Source organism: Arachis stenosperma, chromosome 1, assembly GCF_014773155.1.
Source record: "Arachis stenosperma cultivar V10309 chromosome 1, arast.V10309.gnm1.PFL2, whole genome shotgun sequence".
Lineage (NCBI taxonomy): Eukaryota > Viridiplantae > Streptophyta > Magnoliopsida > Fabales > Fabaceae > Arachis > Arachis stenosperma.
The window spans coordinates 81,938,577-81,949,968 of record NC_080377.1 but is presented as its reverse complement, the minus strand read 5'-3'; the positions used below and the strand labels follow the sequence as shown (position 1 = coordinate 81,949,968).

At 40.6% G+C, this 11,392-nt stretch overlaps 1 non-coding gene across 1 annotated transcript; it reads right to left on the bottom strand.

The window, feature by feature from the left end:
* Positions 1-4,394: 4,394 nt before the first annotated feature.
* On the bottom strand, positions 4,395-4,502 carry LOC130956572 (small nucleolar RNA R71). Its single transcript, XR_009077164.1, has one exon. It is a non-coding gene; the product is annotated as a small nucleolar RNA R71 (small nucleolar RNA).
* Between the last annotated feature and the right edge of the window lie 6,890 nt (positions 4,503-11,392).

Below are 11,392 nucleotides of genomic sequence, written 5' to 3'. Positions count from 1 at the left end.
ATAGTAAGAACCGGATTAGACCGGCCGATTCGACCAAAAAACCGATAAACCGGTCAGGTAGCCGGTCCGATTGAAGTGTCTAACCGAAGAAGGAAAAGAACCAGTGATAACCGGTTTGGACCGAACAGTTTTGATAAAATCGGTCAACCGGCAGTTTTAAATAATCGGCCAGTTCGTTTTGCTTATTTATATATATAAAAAAACCCTAAATCCCTAATCTCTCCAGCCTCACCATCTCCATCTCTCAATCTCCCTCTCATATCTCAAGTCTCAATCTCACTCAGCCTTACTCTGTCAGTTTCACAGTCCCAAAAGAACCACCAACCACCGCCACTGCACGATTGCTGCCACGATCATCGGCTCCTCTGCTTCATCTCCGTCACTGCGTCATTGACGTCAGAATTTTTGCTAGTAAAGAATTTCATAAAAATAGTCGCGTTATAGATATAGTCTCTAAACCGACAGAAATCGCTTCGTACAAACGTTTTGGTTGTCACAAGTAACAAACCCCTTTAAAATTGATAACCGAGTATTTAAACATCGTGTCGTCTTCTCAAGGAACTGCAAGGGGGTATGTTCTTATTATTGGCTATGGAGATTGTAAATTCGGGGTTTAAAGAATGAGGAATAAGTAATATAAATGGCAAGTAAAATAAATGGCAATTAAAATAAATAAATACTTGATGAGCGGATAATTTATACGCTTTTTGGCATTGTTTTTAGTATGTTTTTAGTATGATCGAGTTAGTTTTTAGTATATTTTTATTAGTTTTTAGTTAAAATTCACTTTTCTAGACTTTACTATGAGTTTGTGTGTTTTTCTGTGATTTCAGGTATTTTCTGGCTGAAATTGAGGGACCTGAGCAAAAATCTGATTCAGAGACTGAAAAGGACTGCAGATGCTGTTGGATTCTGACATCCCTGCACTCGAAGTGGATTTTCTAGAGCTACAGAAGTCCAATTGGCGCGCTCTCAACGGCGTTGGAAGGTAGACATCTTGGGCTTTCCAGCAATATATGATAGTCCATACTTTTCCCAAGATTTGATGGCCCAAACTGGCGTTCAAAGTCACCCTCAGAATTTCCAGCGTTAAACGCCGGAACTGGCACAAGAATGGGAGTTAAACGCCCAAACTGGCACCAAAGCTGGCGTTTAACTCCAAGGGAAGTCTCTACACGAAAATGCTTCAATGCTCAGCTCAAGCACGTACCAAGTGGGCCCGGAAGTGGATTTTTATGTCATTTACTCATCTCTGTACACCTTAGGCTACTAGTTCTCTATAAGTAGGACCTTTTACTATTGTATTTTAATCTTCTGATCTTTGGAATCTTTTGATCTTTAGATCTTTTGATCACTTTGGGAGGCTGGCCATTCGGCCATGCCTAGACCTTGTTCTTATGTATTTTCAACGGTGGAGTTTCTACACACCATAGATTAAGGTGTGGAGCTCTGCTGTACCTCGAGTATTAATGCAATTACTATTGTTCTTCTATTCAATTCCGCTTGTTCTTTGTCCAAGATATCACTTGTTCTTCAACTTGATGAATGTGATGATCCGTGACACTCATCATCATTCTCACCTATGAACGTGTGACTGACAACCACCTCCGTTCTACCTTAGATTGGGTGAATATCTCTTAGATTCCTGATACACGATGCATGGTTGATCGCCTGACAACTGAGTGCTCGCCTGACAAACGAGCCAGCCATTCCGTGAGATCAGAGTCTTCGTGGTATAGGCAAGAACTGATGGCGGCATTCAAGAGAATCCGGAAGGTCTAACCTTGTCTGTGGTATTCTGAGTAGGATTCAATGATTGAATGACTGTGACGTGCTTCAAACTCCTGAGGGCGGGACGTTAGTGACAGACGCAAAAGAATCACTGGATTGTATTCCGGCCTGATCGAGAACCGACAGATGGATAGCCGTGCCGTGACAGGGTGCGTTGAACATTTCCACTGAGAGGATGGGAGGTAGCCACTGACAACGGTGAAACCCTTGCATAAGCTTGCCATGGAAAGGAGTAAGAAGGATTGGATGAAGACAGTAGGAAAGCAGAGAGACGGAAGGGACAAGCATCTTCATACGCTTATCTGAAGCTCTCACCAATGATATACATAAGTATCTCTATCTTTATCTTCATGTTTTATTCATATATCATCTATACCCATTTGAGTCTGCCTGACTAAGATTTACAAGGTGACCATAGCATGCTTCATACCGACAATCTCCGTGGGATCGACCCTTACTCGCGTAAGGTTTATTACTTGGACGACCCAGTGCACTTGCTGGTTAGTTGTGCGAAGTTGTGTTTATGCCATGGTATTGAACGCCAAGTTTTTGGATTCATTACCGGGGATTATTTGAGTTGTGAAAAGTATTGATCACAATTTCGTGCACCAAGTTTTTGGCGCCGTTGCCGGGGATTGTTTTGTGTATGGACAACTGACGGTTCATCTTGTTGCTTAGATTAGGTATTTTTTTTCAGAGTTCTTAAGAATGAATTCTAGAGTTTCATAATGATCTGTTGAAGTCTGGCTGGCTAGAAGCCATGTCTAATCTTATTGGACCGAGGTTTCAACTTATCATCACAAGAGCTTGTTGATTTCTATCAATCTTGCTGTTGGAGCAATGATCTGCTGAGACTTGGCTGGCCATTGGCCATGTCTAGTGTTTTGGACCGAAGCTTTCTTTGAAAGCTTGGCTGGCTGTGAAGCCATGTCTAATTCCTGGACCGGAGTCTTAGACTAGCATTGCAATGATTCCTGGAATTCAAATTAAGAATTCTGAAACCTTTATTTTCTATTTTCATATAATTTTCGAAAAAGCACAAAAAAAACTACAAAATCATAAAAACCAAAAAAAAAATTTTATGTTTCTTGTTGAGTCTAGTGTCTCATTTTAAGTTTGGTGTCTTGCATGCATTGTTTATATGATCTTGGTTCTATTTTCAAGTCAATAGTACAGGGAACTGAAGATTCAGTACATGCAGCAGAAGAATTACACAGAAAAAGCTGGGCGTTCAAAACGCCCAGTGAAGAAGGACAGACTGGCGTTTAAACGCCAGTCAGGGTGCCTGGTTGGGCGTTTAACGCCCAAGAAGGTAGTGCATTGGGCGTTAAACGCCAGAATGTGCACCATTCTGGGCGTTTAACGCCAGGATGGCACAAGAGGGAGGATTTTGTTTTCAAATCAATTTTTTTTCAAGTTTTCAAAGTTTTTCAAAATCAAATCTTTTTCAAATCATATCTTTTCAATCAAATGTTTTCAAAATCAATTTCTTTCCTTTTTCAAAGATACTTGCTATCAATTAATGATTTGATTCAACATTTCAAGTATGTTGCCTTTTCTGTTGAGAAAGGTTTAATGTTTGAATCATATCTTTTCTTGTTAGCCAAGTCATTAATTTTAAAATCAAATCTTTTTAAAATTGTTTTCAAATCATATCTTTTCAATCATATCTTTTTAAACCATAATTTTTCAATCAAATCTTTTTAATCACATCTTTTTCAAGATAGTTTTAAATCATATCTTTTTAAATTCTAATTTCAAAATCTTTTTCAAAAATTACTTGATCTCTTTCTCACTCTTAATTTTCAAAAATCAAATTAAAGTTTTTCAAAATGTTTTTTTTTAAATCTTTTTAGTTGATTTTCGAAAAGTCTTTTCCCCTCTTCTCACATCCTTCTATTTATGGAGTATCACTCCTCCTCAATGCACAATTCGAACTCTATCTTACTAAGTTCGAATTCTCTACTTCTTCCTTCTATTTTTCTTTTCCTCTGACACCTCAAGGAATCTCTATACTGTGACATAGAGGATTCCATATTTTCTTGTTCTCTTCTCTTTCATATGAGCAGGAACAAAAACAAAGGCATTCTTATTGAAGCTGACCCTGAACCTGAAAGGACCTTGAAGTGAAAGCTAAGAGAAGCTAAGGCACAATTCTCTGTAGAGGACCTAACCGAATTCTTCAAAGAAGATGAAGACATGGCAGCCGAAAACAACAACAATGCAAACAATGCAAGGAAGGTGCTGGGTGACTTTACTGCACCTACTCCCGACTTCTATGGGAGAAGCATCTCTATTCCTGCCATTAGAGCAAACAACTTTGAGCTAAGCCTCAATTAGTTGCTCTAATGCAACAGAATTGCAAGTTCCATGGACTTCCATTGGAAGATCCTCATCAGTTCTTAGCTGAATTCTTGCAAATCTGTGACACTGTCAAGACTAATGGGGTTGACCCTGAGGTCTACAGACTTATGCTATTCCCTTTTGCTGTAAGAGACAGAGCTAGGACATGGTTGGACTCACAACCTAAAGAAAGCCTGGACTCATGGGAAAAGCTAGTCAATGCCTTCTTGGCAAAGTTCTTTCCACCTCAAAAATTGAGTAAGCTTAGAGTGGAAGTCCAAACCTTCAGACAAAAGGATGGAGAATCCCTCTATGAAGCTTGGGAAAGATACAAATAATTGATCAGAAAATGTCCTTCTGACATGCTTTCTGAATGGAGCATCATAGGTATTTTCTATGATGGTCTCTTTGAACTATCCAAGATGTCTTTGGATAGCTCCGCTGGAGGATCTCTTCATCTGAAGAAGACGCCTACAGAAGCTCAAGAGCTAATTGAAATGGTTGCAAATAACCAATTCATGTACACTTCTGAAAGGAATCCTGTGAACAATGGGACTAATTAGAAGAAAGGAGTTCTTGAGATTGATACTCTGGATGCCATATTGGCTCAGAATAAGATATTGACTCAACAAGTCAATTTGATTTTTCAAAGTCTGTCTGGAATGCAAAATGCACCAAGCAGTACTAAGGATGCTTCATCTGAAGAAGAAGCTTATGATCTTGAGAACCCTTCAATGGAAGAGGTGAATTACCTAGGAGAACCCTATGGAAACACCTATAATTCTTCATGGAGAAATCATCCAAATTTCTCATGGAAGGATCAACAGAGACTGATGAGCGGATAATTTGTATGCTTTTTGGCATTGTTTTTAGTATGTTTTTAGTATCTTTTAGTTAGTTTTTAGTATATTTTTATTAGTTTTTAACTAAAATTCACTTTTCTGGACTTTACTATGAGTTTGTGTGTTTTTCTGTGATTTCAGGTATTTTCTGACTGAAATTGAGGGTCCTGAGCAAAAATCTGATCCAGAGACTGAAAAGGACTGCAGATGCTGTTGGATTCTGACCTCCCTGCACTCGAAGTGGATTTTCTGGAGCTACAGAAGCCCAATTGGCGCGCTCTCAACGGCATTGGAAAGTAGACATCCTGGGCTTTCCAGCAATATATAATAGTCTATACTTTGTCCAAGATTTGATGGCCCAAACCCGCGTAGCAATCCGGCCTCAGAAATTCCAGCGTTAAACGCCGGAACTGGATTAAAAGTTGGAGTTAAACGCCCAAACTGGCATGAGAACTGGCGTTTAACTCCAGAAAATGTCTCTACACATAAAAGCTTCAATGCTCAGCCCAAGCACACACCAAGTGGGCCCGGAAGTGGATTTTTCTGTCATTTACTCATTTCTGTAAACCTTAGGATACTAGTTTACTACTTATAGGACCTTTTGACATTGTAATCAGAACCTTATGACCTCATAACATTTTGTACACGTTTCTTCCACAGTATGAGCCTCTAAACCCCATGGTTGGGGGTGAGGAGCTCTGCTGTGTCTTGATGGATTAATGCAATTACTACTGTTTCTTATTCAATCATGCTTGCTTCCGTTCTAAGATAACACTTGTTCTTAATCCGGATGAATGTGATGATCCGTGACAATCATCATCATTCTCAACTATGAACATATGCCTGACAACCACCTCTGTTCTATCTTAGATTGAGTAGTTATCTCTTGGGTTCTTTAATCGGAATCTTCGTGGTATAGGCAGGACCTGATGGCAGCATTCAAGAGAATCCGGAAGGTCTAAACCTTGTCTGTGGTATTCTGAGTAGGATTCAATGATTGAATGACTGTGATGTGCTTCAAACCTGTAACCTACTGGGCGTTAGTGACAGACGCAAAAGAGTGATTCTATTCCGGTAGGGGAGGGAACCAAACCGTGATTGGCGGCACTGTGACAGAGTGCTTTGCATTAGCTTTCACTGCGCGGATGGGAGGTAGCTGCTGACAACAGTGAGACCCTACACGAGCTTGCCATGGAAGGAGACAGGCGTGTTCAATGAAGAAGACAGTAGGAAAGCAGAGATTCAGAAGATGGAGCATCTCCAAACCTCAACCCATTCTCCATTACTGCAGTACAAGTAACCATTACATGTTCTTTTGCTTTTTACAATCAATCCTGATAATTTCTGATATCCTGACTAAGATTTACAAAATAACCATAGCTTGCTTCAAGCCGACAATCTCCGTGGGATCGACCCTTGCTCACGCAAGGTATTACTTGGACGACCCAGTGCACTTGCTGGTTAGTTGTGCGGGATTGCAAAAGTGTTATTGCAATTTCGTGCACCAAGTTTTTGGCGCCGTTGCCGGGGATTGTTCGAGTTTGGACAACTGACGGTTTATTTTGTTGCTTAGATTAGGACTGTTTTCTTTTTGTTGGTTTAGAGTATTTTAGTTGAGTCTAGTTCATATTCTAAGTTTGGTGTCAATTGCATGCTTTTTGTTTTTCTTCTTTTAATTTTCGAAAAAATTAGTGTTTGATTTTTTAAAATTTTAAGTTTGGTGTCTTTTTGTGTTTTTCTCTTTCCTCTTTTAAAGAATCAAATCTTTTTCATAAAAAAATTTTCAATCATATCTTCTTAATTGCTGTTTTCAAAATCTTTTTCTTTACTAATTGATTCAGTTCCCAATTTGCTTTGATCTTATTTTATTCTTAATTTTCGAATTTTATTTTATTTTCCTTTGTATTATTTTATTTTATTTTAATTTTTCGGTTATTTCAAAAAAAAAAAAATAATAATAATAAAAAAATAAACAAAATTCATCTCTTTGCAATTACTCTCATTTCCCTTTTGTCTATTATGGACTTAAGTGGAATTAATCAGTCCAGAAGGACTCTGGGGTCTTATGCTAACCCCATTACAGCTGCATATGGGAGTAGCATCTGTATACCTCCCATCAAAGCAAGCAGCTTTGAGCTAAACCCTCAACTCATTATCATAGTGCAGCAAAATTGCCAGTATTCCGGTCTTCCAGAGGAAGAACCTACTGAGTTTCTGGCACAGTTCTTACAAATTGCTGACACAATACATGATAAAGAGATAGATCAGGATGTCTACAGACTGTTACTGTTTCCATTTGCTGTAAAAGATCAAGCAAAAAGGTGGTTAAATAACCAACCTACAGCAAGCATAAAGACATGGAAATAGTTATCAGAAAAATTCCTGAATCATTTTTACCCTCCAAAAAGGATGACACAGCTAAGGCTGGACATCCAAGGCTTTAAACAAGAGGATAATGAATCCCTTTATGATGCCTGGGAGAGGTATAGAGGTATGCTAAGAAAATGTCCCTCTGAAATGTTTTCAGAGTGGGTACAGTTAGACATTTTCTACTATGGGCTTACAGAAAAAGCTCAGATGTCTTTAGACCACTCAGCTGGTGGATCTATACACATGAGGAAGACAATTGAAGAAGCTCAAGAGCTTATAGACACTGTTGCTAGAAACCAATACTTATATTCTAGCAATGAGTTCGTTCCAAAGGAGGAGGTCATGGCACTAGTCACTGACCCTAATCCTCAAGAACAGATGAATGAGCTTAATCAACAATTGCTCCTGATGACAGAACAGTTAGCAGAATTTAAAGAAATGCTCCATGATACTAAGGTTGCTAACAAGAGCATAGAACTGCAGTTGAAACAAGCAAAACAGCAAATATCTAAACAAATAACAGAAGAATGTCAAGCAGTTCAACTTAGGAGTGGGAAAACACTGAATGCCACTGCTCAAAAGAGCAAGAAATCAATTAAGGAACAGTTGACAGAGGATGACCAAGCTACTGTTCAAAATCCCTCTGAGGACAGTAAGAGCCCAGAGAGGAAGATTATTGGCGTTCAAACGCCAGAAAGGGGAGGAAAGTTGGCGTTAAACGCCCATTCCTTGCCCAATACTGGCGTTCAAACGCCAGAACAGGGAGGAAAGCTGGCGTTAAACGCCCATTCCCTGCCCAGTTCTGGCGTTCAAACGCCAGAAAAGGGGGAGAAGTTGGCGTTTAACGCCCAAACTTTATCCACTCCTGGCGTTCAAACACCCAAGGAGAATCAGGCACCTGAGGGTTCTGGTAATTATCCCCCTAACAAGGCTTCTTCAACCACTTCTGTAAGGAATAAACCTGCAGCATCTAAGGTTGAAGAATATCAAGCCAAGATGCCTTATCCTCAGAAACTCCGCAAAGCGGAACAGGATAAGCAATTTGCCCGCTTTGCAGACTATTTAAGGACTCTTGAAATAAAGATTCCTTTTGCAGAGGCACTTGAGCAAATACCCTCTTATGCTAAGTTCATGAAAGAGATCTTAAGTCATAAGAAGGATTGGAGAGAAACTGAAAAAGTATTTCTCACTGAAGAATGCAGTGCAGTCATTCTAAAAAGCTTACCAGAAAAGCTTCAAGATCCTGGAAGCTTTCTGATACCATGCACATTGGAAGGCACTTACACCAAGGTAGCCTTATGTGACCTTGGAGCAAGTATTAACTTAATACCTGCATCCACTATCAGAAAGCTTGGGTTGATTGGAGAAGTCAAACCAACCAGGATATGCCTCCAACTTGCTGATGGCTCCATTAAACACCATCAGGCATAATAGAGGACATGATTGTCAAAGTTGGGCCATTTGCCTTCCCAACTGACTTTGTGGTGCTGGAAATGGAGGAGCATAAAAATGCAACTCTCATTCTAGGAAGACCTTTCCTAGCAACTGGACGAACTCTCATTGATGTACAAAAGGGGGAAGTAACCTTGAGAGTCAATGAGGATGAGTTCAAGTTGAATGCTGTAAAAGCTATGCAGCATCCAGACACACCAGAGGACTGCATGGACGCTGACATTATTGACTCTCTGGTAGAAGAGATCAATAAGGCTGAAAGCCTAGAATCAGAGCTTGAGAACATCTTCAAAGATGCTCAAACTGATCAGGAAGAGCCAGAGGAGGCAAAGGAATTTTCGAAAATTCCTCAGGAGGAGAATAAGCCTCCTAAGCCTGAACTCAAACCACTACCATCATCCCTGAAATATGCATTTCTGGGAGAGAGTGACACTTTTCCAGTGATTATAAGCTCTGCCTTAAATTCACAGGAAGAGGAAGCACTAATTAAAGTGCTAAGGACACACAAGACAGCTCTTGGGTGGTCCATAAGTGATCTTAAGGGCATTAGCCCAGCTAGATGCATGCACAAGATCCTGTTGGAGGATAATGCCAAACCAGTGGTCCAACCACAGAGGAGGCTAAATCCTGCCATGAAGGAGGTGGTGCAGAAAGAGGTCACTAAATTACTAGAGGCTGGGATTATTTATCCTATTTCTGATAGCCCCTGGGTGAGCCCTGTCCAAGTTGTTCCCAAAAAGGGAGGAATGACAGTGGTTCATAATGAAAAAAATGAACTGGTCCCTACAAGGACAGTCACAGGGTGGCGTATGTGTATTGACTACAGAAGGCTCAATACAGCCACCAGAAAGGATCATTTTCCTTTACCATTCATAGACCAAATGCTAGAAAGACTAGCTGGTCATGACTATTACTGCTTTTTGGATGGCTATTCAGGCTATAACCAAATTGCAGTGGATCCCCAGGACCAAGAGAAAACAGCATTCACCTGCCCTTCAGGCGTGTTTGCCTACAGGAGGATGCCTTTTGGTCTGTGCAATGCACCTGCAACCTTTCAGAGGTGCATGCTCTCTATCTTCTCAGATATGGTAGAGAAATTTCTGGAAGTCTTCATGGATGACTTTTCAGTATATGGAGACTCATTTAGCTCCTGTCTTAACCACCTATCACTTGTCCTGAAAAGATGCCAAGAGACTAACCTGGTTTTAAACTGGGAGAAATGTCACTTTATGGTGACTGAAGGAATTGTCCTTGGGCACAAAATTTCAAGCAGGGGAATAGAGGTGGATAAGGCAAAGGTAGAGGTAATTGAAAAATTACCACCACCTGCCAATGTTAAGGCAATCAGAAGCTTTCTGGGGCATGCAGGATTCTACAGAAGGTTTATCAAGGATTTTTCGAAAATTGCTAAACCTCTGAGTAACCTGTTAGCTGCTGACACACCATTTGTGTTTGACACACAGTGTCTGCAGGCATTTGAGACCCTGAAAGCTAAGCTGGTCACAGCACCAGTCATCTCTGCACCAGATTGGGCATTACCATTTGAATTAATGTGTGATGCCAGTGATCATGCCATTGGTGCAGTGTTGGGACAGAGGCATAACAAACTTCTGCATGTCATTTATTATGCGAGCCGTGTTCTAAATGATGCACAGAAGAATTACACAACCACAGAAAAAGAATTACTTGCAGTGGTTTATGCCATTGACAAGTTTAGATCCTACCTAGTGGGATCCAAAGTGATTGTGTACACTGACCATGCTGCTCTTAAATACTTACTCACAAAGCAGGATTCAAAACCCAGGCTTATCAGATGGGTGTTGCTTCTGCAAGAGTTTGATATAGAAATAAGAGACAGAAAAGGGACAGAGAACCAAGTGGCAGATCATCTGTCCAGAATAGAGCCAGTAGCTGGGGCGTCCCTCCCTTCTACTGAGATCTCTGAGACCTTCCCAGATGAGCAACTCTTTGCCATTCAGGAAGCTCCATGGTTTGCAGACATTGCAAATTATAAAGCTGTGAGGTTCATACCCAAGGAGTACAGTTATGTGCAAAGAAAGAAACTAATTTCAGATGCCAAGTACTACCTTTGGGATGAACCATATCTCTTTAAGAGATGTGCTGACGGAGTGATCCGCAGGTGTATACCCAGAGAGGAAGCACGAAGGATCCTATGGCACTGCCATGGATCACAGTATGGAGGACACTTTGGAAGTGAGCGAACAGCCACTAAAGTTCTCCAGTGCGGCTTCTACTGGCCTACTCTCTATAAAGATTCCCGAGAGTTTGTGCGTAACTGTGACAGTTGCCAAGAGCTGGTAACCTGCCTCATGGATATGCCATGCCTCAACAAGGGATATTAGAGATAGAGCTGTTTGATGTATGGGGAATTGACTTCATGGGGCCATTCCCACCATCATACTCAAACACTTACATTCTGGTGGCAGTGGACTATGTATCTAAGTGGGTAGAAGCAATTGCTACACCCAGTAATGATACCAAAACCGTGCTGAAATTCCTCCAGAAAAACATTTTCAGCAGGTTTGGCGTCCCTAGAGTACTAATCAGTGATGGGGGTACTCATTTCTGCAATA